The 18,514-nt window shown below is 44.4% G+C and overlaps 1 protein-coding gene across 3 annotated transcripts in view; it reads left to right on the top strand.

The window, feature by feature from the left end:
• The first annotated feature begins 3,207 nt into the window (after nt 1-3,207).
• Nucleotides 3,208-18,514, top strand: part of ABCA1 (ATP binding cassette subfamily A member 1) — a 96,760-nt gene continuing 81,453 nt past the window's right edge. For 2 of the 3 annotated variants that reach the window (XM_050913744.1, XM_050913742.1), the window contains exons 1-2: nt 3,213-3,273; nt 3,565-3,643. The gene's annotated coding sequence lies outside the window, so the exon portion shown is untranslated. Of the gene's footprint in view, nt 3,274-3,564; nt 3,644-18,514 lie in introns of all 3 variants that reach the window. The other variant, XM_050913743.1, reaches the window with a different exon arrangement.

Raw genomic sequence — 18,514 nt, 5'->3', positions numbered from 1 at the left:
TGGAGGAGACACATGGAAGGGAGAGACACAATCTTGGAAGGAGGCACTCCATGCCAGAGTAGGGACACCCTGGAGGGAACTGTGGCTCATGGAGGACCCATGCCAGAGCAGGGGCATCCCTGGAGGGACTGTGGCCCATGGAGGACCCACTGTGAAGCAGAGGACCAGTAAGAGGCAAGGAGCAGTGGAGGAAAATGAGTAAGAAGCAAGGAACATCAGAAAGAAACCATTACACACTGACTCCAACTTTCCACATTGCCCAGTGCCTCACAGCAGGAATTGGGAGGGACTGAGCATAACATCTATTGAAAGCAAGGGATCCTGAGACTAGAAAGTGGGTAGGAGAGGTGCTTAACTGGAGCTGAGCTTGGGGAGGGAGGAGAAGAGGTCTTTCCCTAAGTGTTTAATTGTTTATGTCTTCTTTTTTTCCCCTCAATATCTGAATCAGTAGTTGAAATTTTGTGTTAATTAATTGGCAATAAATTAAATTAAGCAGAATTCCCTGGCTGAGACTGCTTTGCCTGCAAAAACCTGTCACACCTTCCACAGGGCACAAAAGCCAACATAATGTTTGCTGTGGATGTAAGACTTGGGAGGTACAAATGTCTCTGAGAAATCTATAGGAGCCGCATGTGCTCATCCACTCTGAAAACTCAAGCCACCCGAATATAAGTATAGTCAGTGTTATTCTTAGAAACTATTCCCAGCGTGGCTATTGACTGTGTTTGTACAGCCTAGCCATCGGATCTAACCGTGCCCCCTTCCCTTGTCATCCTTCTTGTACCATTTGTCAGCGCTTGTCTCTGAGTGACCTGACACCACTGTCGTGCAACCAGGAGAATGCAAAAGTGGAGAAATGCTGTCCAGTGGTGCACAAAGATTTCCCACTATCCTACAGGTGTTTTAACAGAGCAAACTAAATTAAATGCTCCATTTGCTTCTCATGAACAGCTGTCTATTAGCTGTTTTATTGGAAAACGTTGTCCAAATGCTTTAACAGTTGGCACAGATACCGATTTCCAGAATTTAAAAAATCCAGCCTTCTGATGATATTGGAAAAACCCACACTTTCCTTGGAGGAAGCTGGTTTAAGGAGACACCAGTAGCAGGGCAATTTTCAGCTCTTTGGTATTGACATAGCGCTGTTTCCACTGATGTCAGGTCACTAATTCTTTCAAAAACCCTATCCAGTGTACCCCACTCTCTTTCAAACTCTTTACTATGTGGGATGAGCCATAATACTCTGCTGATAGTAAACTAAATGTACTTCTCCCTGTGTTCTAAGTAAACATGCTGAAATTATTTATTTTAGAATTTAAAATTACGATCCAATAAATATTTGGAAATGTGTAAAGATTGTGTGGCTCTAGTATATGGTGAAAAACACAGCTGCCTTTACACATTAAAGACCCAATTTTTATTTCAGGTTTACAACCAGATGAAGGTACAGACAGAGTGAATCCGTTGAAGTCAGTGAAGTTATGTAGCAGCTACACTGGGCAAACAAAGATCAGAACCAGGAGCTTTTTCATTTTGTCCAGCCCTGAGCCCCTCTGTGAGATGGTGACTGAGGGAAGGAGCTTGGGTCAGTGCCGAAATGAACGTGTCAGCTTTTCTTCAGTGTAGAAGGGTCTGCATTATTAATTTGAATATCTACTGCTATCTGTGAGACTCCAGTGCATAGTATTATTTCAGAATAACTCCAAGCTCTCTGGAGTTTGCTTTCAGGTATTTGTATTTGTATGCCACCCGAAGAAATACAATGGTGGTAGTCTGAGTATCGAAATACAGGTCAGGAAACTCGAAGATACAGTTCCCTCAGTAACCATGTATCATCCAGATTGCTCATAATAAGGCAAAGCATTAACAGCATGAATGATAACATCAACCACTTTACTGCAGAAGAGCAATGGCAGTGCATTATGTCTGTAGAGGGAACCATAATTTAGAGTTGCCTGCCTTTTGTGCATTACTTGTTTTCATTCACTGAGCATTTTATGCATTGAAAATGCACTGCTACAGTTTCACAGATTGCACTGCAGTGTTTTTAAGTGCTCCTGCCATATCACAAGCAAAACAATCAGAAGGGGTTGCGTGATGGGTGATGTTTCTAGGGGAGGAGCCCATTTGGGAGGACAAGGAACTGTGACACCTTCAGCCATCTGAGAATTTACTAATTGCTAAGATCAATAACACAGGCCGTTTCTCAGGTAGCTAAAACACGCCATCGTTTATGGATTTTGTGTTTGGAGGAAGTCAAGTTGGGCGCTATGAACCTTTAAAAATAAACTGAGATTTTTTTTTTTAAAGTTTGTGAATGGTTGTCAATTTCTCCAAGAACTAACACAACTGAATTCATCCTTATTTATGGGTAAGTATCAGAGTGTTAGCTTTCACAGTTCCTTGCCTTTTCCTTACCATAAGTGACATGGAGGACAAATTCTGGTCCTTCGAAGTTGGTTATTATTGATTGATTCCTGCCAGGCCAGCGCTCTTGGTACGCTTTGTAGCTGGACAGCTGAGGATGTATCTGTGCCAACTTGTACCGGCTCAAGTCTGAAGATGTGGGGAGCAGAGCAGGCGTGGAGCTGAGGGCGGCGGGAGCACAGTGACCTCGCAGGTAACTCGGTGCCCAGGTTTCTGCTCTTGCTGCCCACGGTGCTGAGGAAGGGCCGGCCGGGGGGCAGGCGTGGGAGCCGGACGCGAGGGGCTGGGATGCTTCTCACACACCTGGGAGCGCGGAGTTTCGCAAAAAGCAAGGCAGCTAGCCCACGCCACGCGTGTCCCGCCATGGGGGCGCCGGGGCGGACATAGACAACCCCGCAGTTTGTTTTTGGCTGCGATGTGCACGCCCACATGCAAATCGCCGCGTCCCCGCCTCCCCCCCCCCCCCCCCAACAGCAGCCGCTGCGGGGGAAAAGGCATAAAAAAGGGGGGGGGGGGAGGAAAGGAGAGAGGAAAAAGAAGGAAGGAAAGAGGAAAAAAAAAAAGACAAAAGGGAGAGAGGACACCAGAGGCACGGGGAAGGGGAAAAGCAGACTCCTGGGCGGCCCCGGCCGTGGAAGGGGCGGGCGGCCCCGCCACGGGCACCTCCGCGCCGCCCTATAAGAGGCGCTGCGGGAGCCGGGCGCCCGGCAGCGGGAGCGGGGCCGGGAGCGGAGCGGGGGGAGCGGAGCGGGGAGCGCGGAGCGCAGCGCGGAGCGGAGGCGACGGCGCGGCTCGGCTCGGCTCGGCTCCCCGCGGGACCGACGGCGGCGGCTGCCGGCCGGGGAGGTAGGCGGCGGCGGCGGCGGCGGGGAGGACGCGCCGCGGGCAGCTGTCGGGGAAAGCTTCCCCGCTTGTCCCCGCTCCGGCTGGAGCAGGCGGCATGTAGCGAGAGGAAAAAAGCGAATAAGTGGGGTTTGTTCTGTTTTGTTTTCCGGCGTGGTGCCGCTCGCTGTGCCCACCGTGTCAGGAGCGTGGCTCGGAGGATGGCTTATGGGGTAGCGGGGGATCGGGAAGGGGCTAATAGTGGGGGTTTCTGTGTGTGTGCTTATTTTTTTTTTTATAATTATTTTATTTTAGCTTATCCTGAGCGAGGCGACTCTGACTTGGCAGCGCTCGCGTAGGGTGGCTCACCTTACCGCCGCCTCTTCCAGCCCTGGTGGGTGCTAGAAGATAACGGGAGGGTTTTCATCTGCTTCACTCCTGCGTGAATCCTGTAAAGTCGTGGGGGGAGAGGGGAGGGGAGGGCCTTGGGATGAGGGGGAGTGTAAAAGTAAAAGATCGATCTGGCCGCTTTTGTGATGGGCAGGAGGTTCAGTTGCACGCAACAAATCTTGCTTCTGTGTGCCAGACTGCTGTTAAGTCTGGACTGCTACATTACAACCTATTATCAGCCTGTTAAAAAATACTGCTGCTTAGTTCTGGAGGTGCACGACTGCCCAGGTGCTTAAAATGTATCAGGAAAGATACTCCAATTCTGAATTAAAAGTTCATATTGAACAGTATTTTTGCCTGTTTTAAACATAAACCAGGAGTGTCCCCCTCCCTTTCCCCCAGCTGTTGGCCTTGGAGATTTTAAGGTTGTACAAATAACTTACTTGGAGGATCAAAGTTGATCTTTAGTGTGTTGGAATAGACCTTACTGAAGCCAGAGGGATGTAAACATGTGCTTACATACTTGTAAATATGTTCTAAATGGAAGCCTAAAGATGAGTTGGACTTCCTTGAAAATTAGTGGTATGGATTAACACATTAAAATTCATTTTGGGGGTGCCTTTGAAAATGAGTTGGTGCTTGTACTGCAGAGAACAGCCATGTCTTGAGGATGTTCCATTAACAACAGATGGCCAAGCTTGCGTTGAAAGGCTTTTGTAATGGAGCAGTCTCACTCAGTTTTGAAAGGGGGTCATGGTAGTAAACATTCAGCGCAAATGCTTTTTGTGCTTGGCTGTTGTGGCACAGTTTGCCTCCCTAACAAGTGGGAATGGCAGTGTGTGCTGAGACTTTCCTGTAACACAGATCAGTCCGTGATTCTGTAATGTCCCTGTAAGCTGTTAAGCCAAATGGGTGCTACCTGGGACTCTGCAGTCTGTTACTGATGTAACAGATACAAATGCTGTTGGTGGGTCTTCACAATTCATTGTACAAATTTGAATTTTGATTTATGTAAGCGTGGTGTGATACAGTCTGTATCTGATATGGTCTGGACAAGTGAGGGCAGGAGTCTGATGCCTTTACTTGTGACATGGAGCACCTTGTTTCTCTTGTAATCATAATTTGTAGGGCTGATTATGGTAAGAATTAGAAGTCAACTCTTGACAAAGCGTGGATAAAAGTTTGGTAGCGTGGAAGGCAAGAGCTGTATGGTAGAACTTACGGTGAACCTGTTAAGTTGAGAATGCCTAGCTTTAAAAAATAATAAAAATTGGTGGTTTTTATGCTCGAGGAGATATCCGATGGCCTCTGGTTTGCAAGAGGTCACAATTGCTGTCATCTGGGGTTAGAGCGTAATAATCAAGCAACTAGCCCCAACCATTCACAATAACTTTCTCCTGATAAGTTGCTGCTGAAGTATGCTTAGCCATATGATATTTATGTGAAACAAACCCCTCGGGTGCAGCTATATGTAAGATTTTGGTGTTTGTAGGAGTCGTGGTAATCTTTTGGATATCAATTCCAAATTCCCTCTGAATACAGCTGCATAGCAGTGCAAGCAGGTATGTTGAAAGTTTCTTAATGGTCTCTTCACCCAGTGAGATTGAGGCACGTTTATAAATCAGTTTGCCACAGGCAGCTGCTGGCAAACCTTTTTTGTAATGCTAAATTTGTTTTCAAAACCAAGTGTAGCTCAATGCTATTGGTGTGAGCAGAGACTTGGTCCAGCACCAAATTCGGCATCTGCCATCGCGGTGTAGATAAAGAGTGGCTCCTGGTGAAATGCTGAACTGCAGAAGATGAAATGCCATGAGTTTAAAAAAAGGTCAGTAAAATTATTTTGGCCTCTGTTCCAGGAGTAGCCTTTTCTCTAGTATTCCTTAGGCTGAACTTCCCCCTGGCTGTGCAACGGTAAAACAGTCTGCTGTGATTCAGGAATAAGCCTCAGTGACTTGAGGAAAGTGGCTGTGGACCTTCTGTGCAGATTCTGGGCTGCAGCATTCTCACGTATTAATCAAGTGTAATATACACAATTCCAAAAGCAAGTCTTCCCTTGCCTTCATCTCTGCAAGCCTGTTGTGTCACCATTGAGTTCACCTGGCAGAGTTAGACCCACAAAGACAGAGCAGGAGGAGGATCAGTACTGAACTCAGCCATCTGTGGCCAGACGTGATCAGCTCCGCTAGTGTTTATCACATGCGTTGCACCGTGCAGGCACTATATTTCTTAGGGTGTGGTTTCTTCAGAAGTTTAATCCAGAGTAATTGAAGGTTGCTACTGAGCTAGTAATGGACCTGCTTCATTTTCCCCCGACTGCCCGTTCTCTTTTCTCTCCCCATCTGTTTCATCCTCTGTGCCAGCACTGGAGTTCACCAACCCAGGGTGGGTAATTGAGAACAAACTCTCTTCTTTTTGCTTGGTGATTTCTGCCCCGCCCCTGCCCAGCATCGTGTGTTCAGAGTCTTCTCATGGCTTTGTGAGCACTGGTGCCAGCACAAAGATGATGACGGGAGTGGAGCAGAAGGGGAACCAGACTACCACTTTGTTTAAGTAACCTCGGAGCAAGCACCCTTGGTGTTTATATAGGTCTCCTAGGCTGGGCAACACACCAAATCCTGAAATAAGTCCAGAGGCCATGGCTGACCAAACACCAGCGTGTTTCTCAAAAGCTGGTTATTCTTGATGACTCCTGCTGTGAGAGGGGCTAGAGTCAGGACCTACTGTTTAATAAAACATATTTATACATATGACATATTTTTCTTGTTCATCTGAGGCAGCTAGGGCTCTACCCACTTTCTCCAGGTCTGACATGGTAGAAATTCACTCTTTCTGAGATTGTCATATTTATGCCGGCTGAGGATTTGAATCCTGAATGCTTTAAAGTTTTCTGTGTAGTTAACAAGCACGCATATCTGCAGTTACTGATATTAAGAGTATAGATTAAAAATACCATGGTAAGACTCTACTTGTAGTGTTCAAAAGATGATCACCACAAAAAAGTTAAAATATTTCATGTTCTGAAGCTACATGTCTTGTATTTCTATTGGTCATACACAAGTCATACAGAGCAACTCAGAAGAATTACCGTGATTTGAACTATGGACGGGAGTACCCTGTTCTCTATTTTTTTTGCTCTGTTTCTTTAAAATAGGTGGCAGCAAAGCTAGTCCTGTCTTTTTTAGCATTTGTCATTGGGGGGAAAAAGCATGTGAGCTTGCCTCAAGGACTGACAGCAATACAGAGTAGGATGGAAAACTGTTGATGCAGCTTTCCTGACACAACAGGCTAACACTGTAGGAAAAATGGGAGCATTCAGGTCTTTATTCATTGGGTTACTAGTGAAAAAGCTTGATCATAGATAATAATAATGCACATCAGTTTGAATGGCATAAATATCCACATACAAGCTGACCTTTTTCCTCTTCTGTTATTTTCTGGAGGAGTGTTGCTTAGCAGAGTTTTATCTAATGCAATGAGATTGGTTTGCATTATGCTAACTTTGTTAGGGAACAATTGGTATTAGACAGAAAAAGGAGAGCAAAAGAGCCTTTCCAAGACTGTTCTGGTTTGGGCTAGATAGCAGGGTCATTCTCTGGGAAAGAACAAACAAAGTCAGAGCCTCTGACCACACGGTTCAGAGATCGTTCTGGAGGTCTGGTTTCCTTTTTAGCAAATAGCAGGCAGGGCCGTGTGGAAGATGGAGGTGGCCAAAACCTGTTACTACCCTACTCGCTTGGCTCCCTGAAACAATCTGCAGTTTTACTAGCCCATTTCCAAGTGAATGATTGTTACTGGGAGCAGGCAAGCAAACCATGCAACCAATACTCATTAGCATTCTTGGTTGTTAGCTTAGTAAAAGCCAAAATTAGGCCATGTGGAAAGTCTCAGAGCAGTGGTGGTGTAGGTGACAAGAGCATGACTAGGGACTGGGAGAACCTGGTTCCCAGCACCTGTGCCCATCTTCTTGTGATGACTTGCCTCTGTTTCCTCTTATCTTCTTTCACTGTTGTTATAACAATGACATGACAAAAGTTTATACTCTTCATGGTAGAAGTGAAAGTATGTTTTTTTTCTTACCTGCAGCAGCTAACGCATCTTTTTAAAGACTATAGGCTGTGTTGCTAGTGTCAGCAACCTGGGTTTAAGTCCCAGGTTTTCAGATGTAACATCTGCTTTTCCAGGCAAATTTTTGTGCCTTCAAAAGAAACAAGCAATTTATCATACGTATTCTTTTGTCTGAGAGCTGTATTCATAGGGAATATATTGATATTCTGGGGATCTGTTGATGGCTTTTTTTCTTCTTCCCCATATTGTAATTATGCTCCCATAAGAAGAGTTTGGCTATGGCTGCCGATAGAAGCAGAGTTAGGACCAAATTTGAATGGATTAAAAAACCCCAAAACTCACCTCATCCAAACAATAAAGCAGCACCAACCTTTTCTGAGCACAGACGCATGGACGTTTCATTCTGGTAGCAGTACAGGACTCAAAGTTCAAAATCTACTCCTCCGCTAAATGAAATGTTCCTATTTAAGAAACTAAATCAATCCTGCATTTGTATTTTTGTTCTACGAACGGGCAATATACTTTTTATCTAATTTCTTTGTTTTAAAATATTTTCGATATTTTAATTACTCTTTACCCTGTTAAATCAGAGTAGCAATTCTTACTACTTTGTTTCCCAGCTCTCTCAAACCTATATTTAAATATTCATCCTAAAGTAAGCAATAGGAGTTTTTCTACTGTCTTTGGAGAGATCTGGACTCGCTTCCTTCTTTTAGCAAACTGATAACCATCACCTGTACACCATCTGTTTTCAGATTTCTTCACATCTTATTTTTCGCAGGTTATTTTTTTTTGTTCTCCTGATTGCCATGTCTTCCAGAGCTTCATTCCCAGTTCTTCTGACATGCTTTTAATGTTCCACACCACTACATCTATCTTGCCAATTGTGTTTATATAAAAAAACTAGACATAATTGCAGTCAACTGGATTGTCAGAGTATGCTTTGACTCCAGTGGAACTTTCTCAGCACCACTAAGGATATCCTAAGCTCAACAAAAAAAAAAAGTATGTTTTGGATCCTATATCCATTAAAAACTTTCAAAACTTTTGTTTACATTTCTCTTTTGCAAGCTTATTGCTTTTCCTTTTGGCATTTCATGCCACTTCTGCGCTTACCTGAAGTGTTTTCTGTTCTGAGTCGTTTGGTTGAAACCGAGTAGACCACAGCTCTTCACCTCTGTGCTTGGTCCCTTGAAACTATTGGAGCAAACTAACGGAGCTCTGTCCTGAATTCTTCGGCATAATGAGATGTAGCTTAGGTCATGAACAAATTCTGTCATCCTTCTTTCTTAGATCTGTCTGTGTATGATGTTAAAATAGGCATACGTTAGCCTGCTTTGCATGTATGTTAACTGTCATGCTGACCTTAAGGATTGAAGCTTCAGCGGCAGGAGTATGGGTTGTACAGCTGGAGCTAAAGAATATCAAGTGTGTAGAGCAACTGTTTCCTCTGTGGATCAGGCAAAACAGGGAAGATAGGCAGGTGCTTTCTGGCAGTGCTCCCAGCTAGCTGCCCTGTGCCACAGCAGGCACGTGGGCTTCCTTCTTATCATGTGTGCCAACTGTTTTCATATTCTTCTATGAATAACTTTAGAGATAAGTGGTTATTGAACTCTATATTTGTTGCCAAGATTGATCAGAAATTCATTCCTCTTCTTAGCTGACGCTCACTGCTTTCAAAAGTACTTGGACATCTGTTTATCACTTTAGTGAATTATTAGCTTCCAAATCTGTACCGTTAGATGGTAGCCATGTGGGAGCTGAGGTCTTGTTCTGGCCCTGTCTGTTGTAGGCTATAAAGGATCAAACTGCTCAAGCTGACAATGGCTGCTAAATGCTGCCTTTGCCAGTTTATTGCTTTTTTCAATGTCATTTCCTTTCATTGTGCTAGAGGCTTTTTCTTGGCTGATGTTTCTCTGCATAGTTCAGGAATATTTTTGTTTCAGCTGCTGTTACTTGTACCTATGCCACAGAGAGCAGTGCAGTTGTGTAGATACCAAGCTTAACAGACAGCTTATTCTTTATGCCAGTGAATCTCAAAAGCACAACTGGGATGTTTTCTACAGTATAAGCCATGTTGTGTTCTGCTCTGTTACTGAACACACGCGCTGGTTTATGGCACGATGGTCCCAAATGGCAAAGATGAAGAGGAAAATAACTGTAAAGTTTCTTTTGATGTTACAGGGTAGGCATACACCTCAAACTGCAGTTTAATCTTGTACTGGGCACAGTTTGTGTCCTTGTCTTCTCCCAAGATGAAGAGCAAGTTACAAAATCAGGATGAAGGAGAAGACACTCCTTTCCAAAAAAATCCTTATGAATGTGATGGCAAAGCTGCAAGGCTTGGTAACTTTGCTCAATAGAAGATACAAGCATGCCAGTGATGCTCCAGCCACTCTGCAGTAGGATCGTGGAGCACCTATCAGTGTTACACTTTGTTAAACCAGATCTATGGCTGCTTTGTCTAAAGCGATTCAGTGACCAGGATATGCTGTGGAAGGGGTGGTGGTCAAAAGTGTTTCTGTCCTAACACCCTCTGAGCTCGTGGATTTCTTTTCCTGAAAGTTGATGAGGCTGATGACTTTCTTGGGGGAGCCCTGTCTTCCTTCTCCCCGTCGAGGTTGCTGCCAAGCAGAAAAGTACCTTTTGCAATGTGAAATGCTTCACCCTTTTTCCTAGTTGCAAAGATAATGTCCTTAAACAGGATGCGTCATCAGCTGGAAAAAGTGACTGAGACTGTGTAACACAGCTTTTTGCAGACTCTGTACTGACGATACTATAGTTGCTCAGAGATCAAAGCTTAATGGCATGAATTGAGCTCAAATGTCGCAATTATTATTTTAGCAGAATGTTCTATTATTTCTAGATTCCACTAGAGACGAGCTCATTCTTTGAGAGCCAATAAAAAATAAGCTGCTAATATGGACTATGGATTTTTGGACATTGGCCGTGATAAAGCAAATCAGCTTTTGTGTTTGTTTTTGCCAAAGAATGGACTAGATTTTGGCTTTTTTTGTATGGGGAAAGTAGGGGACGTTCAGTGTAATGTTGAAAGTTGAAATGCTTCAAGTATTTCACAACCTTCCAGTGGAAGCTGTTTTTTTGTAAAATAGATGACTGCATTTCATCTTGGGTGTTATACTTGACATTTAAGCAATTCTTCTTGCCTAAGTGCATGCTACAGTCTCTTGCGCGTGCTTTTCTTTGGGTCAGTCCAGCTGTGGTGCATGCAAGCTTGACATCTTCCACTGCATTGGAGCTGCGCTTGTTTTCACCAACGAGCCTTTTGAGCATGCTAGGAGTAATGAGAACCAGTTGTTGTGGTCATCCTGGTAGGCAGATATTGCTCCCCTGTGACCTGGGGCAGGTTTTCAAAACAGCTTTTGGCATGTTGTGTCACAAGGGAAGCTTATAAAACACCAGCCATTTCTGAAAGTGTGGCTTTGTGTAAACGTCTAAGGAGGCATTGAGGACTTTGGAAAACGTAGTCCAATTTGTATTATGGAGTACTTTGTAAGCTGGTGCTTGACTCTTTGGGAAACTGTCCCCTATGGTTTATTTCTGATTGGTAGCGGTGGGCCCACCTGTGGCCCAGAAATACATCTTAGGAGTTTGGCCTTGACAGAAGAGGGAAGACGGATACTCTGAAGAGTTCAGGGCCTGGGATTTCAGTGCTCATTATGTTAATTCTAGGCCAGGTCTTTCAAAATGATCATCTGCTCAGCTGTTCATAGTGGAGCATTCAGAAAGGCTCAGGACATAATATACTGACTTTCGGAAAATCCATTTGCTCGGTCCTAGTGCCAAGGCTAAATACCTTTAGAAACCCCTTGCCATTTTGCCTAAATAGTTGGGAAGCCAGATTTCTGCCCCTAACATGAGTATATATTAGTTATATTAGTTCCAACTCTTGCCAGAGCAAGATTCAGGCTCCTTTCTCTGTGTAGTACCTAATGCAGCAAGCAGAACCTAGCATTAGGCTTGGGTTATGTCACTAGTTGTTTTAATAGCAGCAGTTAAAGCAGGTTGTGAATAGGTATTTTATTGTCAGCCTGTGCTAAAAGGAGGAGTCCTTTTCCACTGGTTGTCTCAAATCTTCTGTGAGGTTGGGCCCCCTTAGATAACAAAGGGAAGTCATTTATTCAGTGTTTTGTAGCTGTGTGCATGCTGCCTTAGGATCCTGTGGATGAGTGAGACACCATGTGTCTTGATTTTGTCTGGACCAGAGGTGGCAGGTGGCTAGAGGGATTCCATGAGACTGTTTCATCATCTTCCTTGATGTTTTGGCACTGTCCTCTAATATTAGTTTTACAAAACGTGATGTGCTCCTCAAGGAGGGAAAATTAGTTAAACTGGTTGTGGATTATCATGAAGGTGGATCTTAAAGTGTGTCTGTCACACAAATCATTGTTATTTAGAGGGCAGGTGGATGGCCGTGTTGAAAGCAATGTACTAGTTGCTTTCAGTATTAGTAAGCACTGGAGAACAAGGCCAGAACCTGTTTACTACCTAACCTAAGGCCAGGTAGTCAGTGTGTGTAACATGATGTCAACTAGTAGAGGATCTTGCCAAGAATTGCCACCCAAATATTGTTGTTTGTGGTCCTAATTAAATTCTTGCCTGCTGACCCAGAAGCTCTCCAATCACACAGTTAGCAACAAGGAGTCAGTGTAAACCCTGTGACGTGACCTGGGTGATTTTGAAGAGGAAAGCACTTCTCACTGAATGACTTTTTAGATGGGATAGGAAACTTGGTGTCCGATAGTCATTTGGCAAATGGGAGAGAAATGTCCTCTGTGGGGAGGTTATGAAAGACTTGCTTTTAGTGTCTGTGTGGCTCCACTGATAACGTTCCCGTGTCCCAGGCAGCAGGCTGTAGGTTCAAAGCTCACACCTCCACTGCTGATCCTGCATTGCTTGTGATTGCTACAGTCTAGCAGTGCTTGAACCTGGAGACACCTGTGGGATCTGGTGGTTATATTCTCATCTCTGCTTTTGCTTTGCTTGTGGCCTCAGGTGAGTTGCTTGAACTCTCTGTGCTGCTAATGCTTTTCATAGCACCTTTTTGTACCTTAGTTCAGGCTCTTCAGGTTAAAAGATTACTTTAAAAGAGCAATACTGTTATTCCTGTAGAATTATCATTGTTTGGGTGGCAGTTCCCTCTTTCCTAGAGCTCCAGTAGATGTCATAAGTTTTTTGACTTCTTGAAAGTTGTGGAGATGGGAGTGTCAGATTTGCTCCTATGGGTTTTGCAAGCTTTGTGTGAGTTGTTTTGGTCACAGAATGGACATTACTTCTGATTCTTTATGCACTGGCTGTTTCTGCTGTGGATATTATCTCCAATTAGATCTCTAGCAGCAGGACAAAAAATTGCTTGCATTTGTCCACAGCTGCTCTTTATCTAGCCTAATCTCAACAGAATTGGGATTAATGCTGTTTTTCCTCCTCCTTTAGTCTCATTTGAAGTTGCATAGAAAGCGAAAAGCACTTTGCACCTGGGAACTGTGGAAGTTATGGTGAAGGTGTCCTCCAAATACTTGTGCCTTGAGAGCTTCTTATGGCCTTGCACAGTCATAGGTTATACAAAGTGGATGTAGTTGTGTAAGAGTAAGTCTCTTGGTTGTAGCTGCTATGCTGGAAGAAGCGAAATCCTGGTGCTCTGCAGAGAAGTGGCCAAGATGCTAGACCTTGATTTGGGAGATGTGGATTTAATTCTGGACTGTTGGCTTAATCTGCACCTCTGTTACCCAAATGCCCATCCAGGCCACTAGTTCTCTGATGGTTTGTCTTGTTTGAGTCAAAATGTCAGTTAATGAGGCAGGCACTTCTGTCCTGTGTCGGTGTTCACAGCCCTCATGGGGCCCTGCTCCCAACTGATCGCATATGGAGCACTGTGGGACTTTGGCCTTGGATCTGGGCTTTGCAGAGTTGGCATGGCTCATGATATTGCTTGCTCCACAAAATGCAGCCTGACACTGCCTAAAGGAAATGAAATGTTAAGACATTTCTCAGTGTTCCCAGAGAGGACTATATTTCTGCTGAAATCTGGTGTTTGTGCTTTAGTTACCCCTTTTCTTCCAAAGTGGGTCTCGTTTGACTTGATACATACGTAGGCAAAAGCTGTTGGAGTTAAGCAGATGTACAACTCTTCGTCTCAGGCAGAAAGCGTAAAGTGCTGTACCATGTCTGCTCGTGGGAGAGCAACAGCACTGGCTCTAGTAACTCAAACCTGTGCTGTGTCCAGCAAATAATGCCTTTTTTCCCCTCATAAGGGCATCATCTCTAAATATTAGATTGGTACTCTCTATGGCTGCTTGGTCTGTAGAGAGCCGCCAGTGGTGGTAGCTTTTGTGATGTGGACAATCTGACTGAGAGAACGGGACAGAGGCTGCTAGCTGATTTCATGGAGACCACTGAACCTTCATCAACTAGCAAAAGCTTTTAGCTCTGCTGACCAGGACTGGGTTTAAGTCATTGCTGGAGACATAAAGGGTCTATTGCCTCTTGCCAGAATCCTGAAATGTTCCAGTCTCATAAGGTTTGATAAGTTCGCTTTGTTCGCTGTCTAAATAGTGATTTCTTCTCTAGGGGAAAGGTTTTTTGCCCCCGGAAGAAAGCAAACAGCTGCATTGTTTGCAGAAAGCTACTTTTGAAGGCTGTTTTATGTTTACTTAGTACAGACACCAGGCATGGGGGTGGGGAATTGATTCTCTGCCACTTGAGCTTTTTTCCTCTTTAAATCTACAGCTGTAAAAATACATTGCATTGTATTTAAGATGGATTGGGTCTGGAGACTCTTGGCATACCAACTAATGGACTTTTCAACAGCCATTCTACTTCTAAGTAGTGGTTAGCAATGATCTAGAAAGAAAGGGTTGGTCAAAGTATGTGTTTCACTGTCAGTGTTTTCAGAGGTTGCCCTGTAGCCTAACTTTCTCTTAAAAGTAATTTTCTGAATTGCACACTGAGATGGAATTGCAGCCCTGGAGGTCTGGAGACTGTGCAGGGTTTCTGCAGCAGGGGGAAATGTCACGTGCAGGGAGTCTTCTGCAAAGGCAGACCATGGGACAGTGTGTGGACCCTGTGCTTTAATTGTGCTGGCAGGTGTTGTGGCTGCTGGTTTGGGTGAGTAGAGAAGGTCCTGACCCGGTGTTAGAACTTTGCTAAGAGCAAAGCAGGAACCCCAGCCCAGATCAGAAGGTACATGCAGATTGCTCTGCACCTCCTGCCCATCTTCTGATGTCCACTGATTCTGCAGGTTAAACAAGCTCTTTTGTAATTTTAAGGGTAAGCTTTTCCCTAGGAAGAGACTGGGGGAAACTCTATCAGAAGATCTGGGGAAGTATTCAGATGTCCTTTACTTGATCCCTCCTGTGTGTTTTTTGTCAGGAATTGGGAAAACTTGAGACACTGAACAAATAGGATGTTAAGTGTGCACAAGTCTGAGTGGCATGTTGATAGAGCATGCAGGGACCTTTGTATACTGGATCTCCACCACTTATTTGCTGGCTAAATACAAAATGGCTTCTTAATCCTTGCTTGGCTGGCTGGTTAACTGAATGCTCGTTGCTGTATCTGTGTTGCATAGGGCGTATGCCTGGATTCAGGACATTATTCCAAACATGCATTACTTCTTTAAATTATCAGGCAGCCCCTTGGGATGATGTCTGTTTATTTGTGGTAAAGTGGGAGTTTGAGTTTGCACCTGGGTTACTAGACAGCTGCCAGGTGTACCCCAAAGTTGTGGGCAATTTGAGCCTCCCCTGGTGTGCTCCATGTAGTCTAAGTTTTGCAGTTGTGTTGTATATGTTGGTGAAGAGGTGGAGAAATGCTGAAGCAGAGCTAAACAAAAATAGATTTCTGCGTGATGAAGAGAAGTAAGCCTGATGCCTCTAGGCTTGAAATTGCTGTATATTGGTATCTAGCTCTACTGGAAAGCTTGCAGTGTTCACACAATGAAAACGTTGGATGTGAAAATTGGATGTCTTACACAAAGATCTCTCCACAACTGAGTTGCACTATTTGTTGCAGTTGAGGGAATTCTTCCTACTTGCGTGGAGTAAGTGCCTTATAAAAGCAAGAGATTGCACTTTAAAAGGACACGTCCAGTATTGGCAGGTATAAATCCCCATTCTCTTCTGCAGAGCTGTGGTACTTTACATCACAGAAAACTTGAGCTATGGTGATGAATTCACGTGGCTTTTCTTATTCTAGACAGAAACAGTATTGCTGCTTTAGACAGTTCCAGGTAAGTGTGAGGAGTGATCACTGATACCTACTGTTGGCTCAAAATTTTACTTAGGTGAGACACAAAAGCCTGCATTGGAAACTAGCTTGTATTTGTGTGTTTTGGCACTGCAGTGGTAAATGGCAAGTTGGATTTCCCAGCTATGTTGAACTTATCAGACTAGTCTGAAGTGGAGATACAGATGGACTTCAGCTCCAACTGAGCTGGGGAGTATTGGGTCTATCAGTTTTCTGCATCTCTGGCTTACAATTCTTGCCTGTTGTCAGCTGGAAGAACATCTGAAAGGGTACTAACCCATTTTCCTCTGAGGTTCTTAGTTTGCAGAGCATTTTCTGATGCATTAGTAATTCAAGTGGACCTAGTTAACTTGTATCAGCAGAGAACCAAATATGTCAGCCGCCGTGGATCAAAATCAGAGACAGCTCTAGGCATCAACAAACCTGTATTACCCAGCCTGTAACAGATACTGGGGCAGAGTATGTCTTTGAAGCTGTCACGCCACCATGGCTGGAAGAAGAACTGGGCACGCTTCAGGTTCAGGTTTTGTGCTCTTGGTGATTAGTCCAGTGTTAGGCCCTGACCCTTAGTTTAATGTAGGGACTTAGCTGGTAGTGCCTGCATCTGGGCCAGGTTTTCCAGTCTTCAGGCACAGTCCTTACAAATCAGCATTTTTGCTTCATTTGAAACTTGATTCTAGGCAAACTGGCCTTATTTGAAGGCCAGAACATTCACTTTGTTCCCAGTAAAGTTTAGCTAGAGTCCAAGCAGACGGCCACAGCTGAGTCTTCCTGGCTGCACAGGCTTCTACTGATCAGCTGAGATGTGTTGAATAATCAACTATGTGCCCTTATCTCACTACAGTTTGCAAGTGCAATGTGAACCCTACAACCTCTATAAAGCAATATTTCCATGTTCTATATCTTGTGGACTGACTGCAATTGCAAGGGACCAATGTCTGGATTTTCACTGACATGGATTAAACCAGCTACCTTGTGATTAGCTCAAACACCCCACAGACTGCTTCAAATTTTATTCTGCCTCTGTGCAGGGTAATAAGGCACAGGAGTTGGGTGTATTTCCATTGATGAGAATGCCAAAAGTCTCTTTGGCTCTCCCTGGGATCCTTCCTGCACTCTTCCTGTGGCACTTTATACTCATGGATTTTGGTATTTAATTGTAATTGCTGGAAAGCATTGGGAAGTAGTTTGTTGCAGAGAGTTGACAGTATTGTAGAGGGGGGAATATGGAGTGGGTGCTCTGAACACCCTTCTGAAGGTAAAACCTGTTGCATAACTACCAGTGATTGTAGACGGTTGTGCAGTCCCTTCCTGTCCTCTACTTCTGTATGCTGAACTTGTCCAGTGGCTGCAGGATTGGACTCGGGTAGAAAGGCTTATGTTTTGTGGCGTGCTGGAGAGCACAGCAAAGCAAATGGAGGTCTGTGACCCACAGACCAGGATCCTTGTGGAAAAGTGCTTGAAAAGAGCAATTCTCCTAGTGTTCAGTGAAAGATTTTTGCACCAAGTTAGTGGTCACGGAGTGCCTGTGCACTACGTGAGTAGCAATCCAGGTTGCTCAGTAGGGCGAGTAAAAGCGTTGTTGCCAAGTCCCCTGAATCCTGAGTAGAAATGGGTCAGTGGAGGGCGTACAAAGGAGGGGTGATAATATTCCCTAACTAGTTTTGTCTCTGGGTTACATGTTAATTGCAGCTTTAAATGTATAATACTGACATGCAGAGGAGGTGCTGCAAAGCCCCCCGTACCCAAGCCTGTAAGCAAAGGTGTGCTTTGGGTCTGTGAGCATGCATGCACAGTCCTCAGCAGCCGGAGTTTGTCCTCTGAGATTGTCCAGAAAGGCCAGTTTTTTCCCTGCTGTAGATGTGCTATTAGTCTGTTAAGTGCCTCACTCTGAGCATGTCTGGGAATTCACTATCTAGCAGACAGATGTGCATGCAGCTGCAATGTGTTAGTGTTGGGGTGCTCCAGCCAGCAGGAAGCACTGGGCAGGGGAGGAAGGCTTTCCTGTCAGATCAGTTTGGGCATCTACCCCTCTGTGAAGGAGCATCTGTAGAGGTCATGTCAGTGAATTACAGCAGGACCTAGCAGAAGTTAATGAGCCCATGCTGACTGTACACTCAGCTGCCTGCATGCTGACACGAGGTTCAATTTGTAGGGGTTTGTAGGCATCTGTTACTGTTCTTTGCTTCCCTGTACTGGCATTAAGAAGCACTGTTGTCCTGTTGTGACACTACAGTGTAATTATCTGTAGAACTCAGCGTAATGGGTTTAATGTTTTTTGTTAGTCATGTTAGGGAAATTTTTTTGTAACACAGACTTGTATTATTAGAGACAAGTTTTTAATCTGCAAGTCATTGTAATAATGGAATTTACTTTTGGATGAGACTTAAAGGCCACAAATGTTCATTAACTCAAAGCTCACATCCAGAATTGCCATTTATCATCTAGTCTTACTCCAGTGTCGGACTGGTCAGAGCACTTCCTGAGGAAGTCTTATGTTCCTAGCACATTTATAGGTTTTGGGAACCTTTTCAATGCAGTTTGC

The sequence above is a fragment of the Gymnogyps californianus genome, chromosome Z (assembly GCF_018139145.2).
Source record: "Gymnogyps californianus isolate 813 chromosome Z, ASM1813914v2, whole genome shotgun sequence".
Taxonomy (NCBI): Eukaryota; Metazoa; Chordata; class Aves; order Accipitriformes; family Cathartidae; genus Gymnogyps; species Gymnogyps californianus.
Note: the sequence above shows the minus strand (reverse complement) of the source record. Positions and strands in the feature narration are given on the sequence as shown.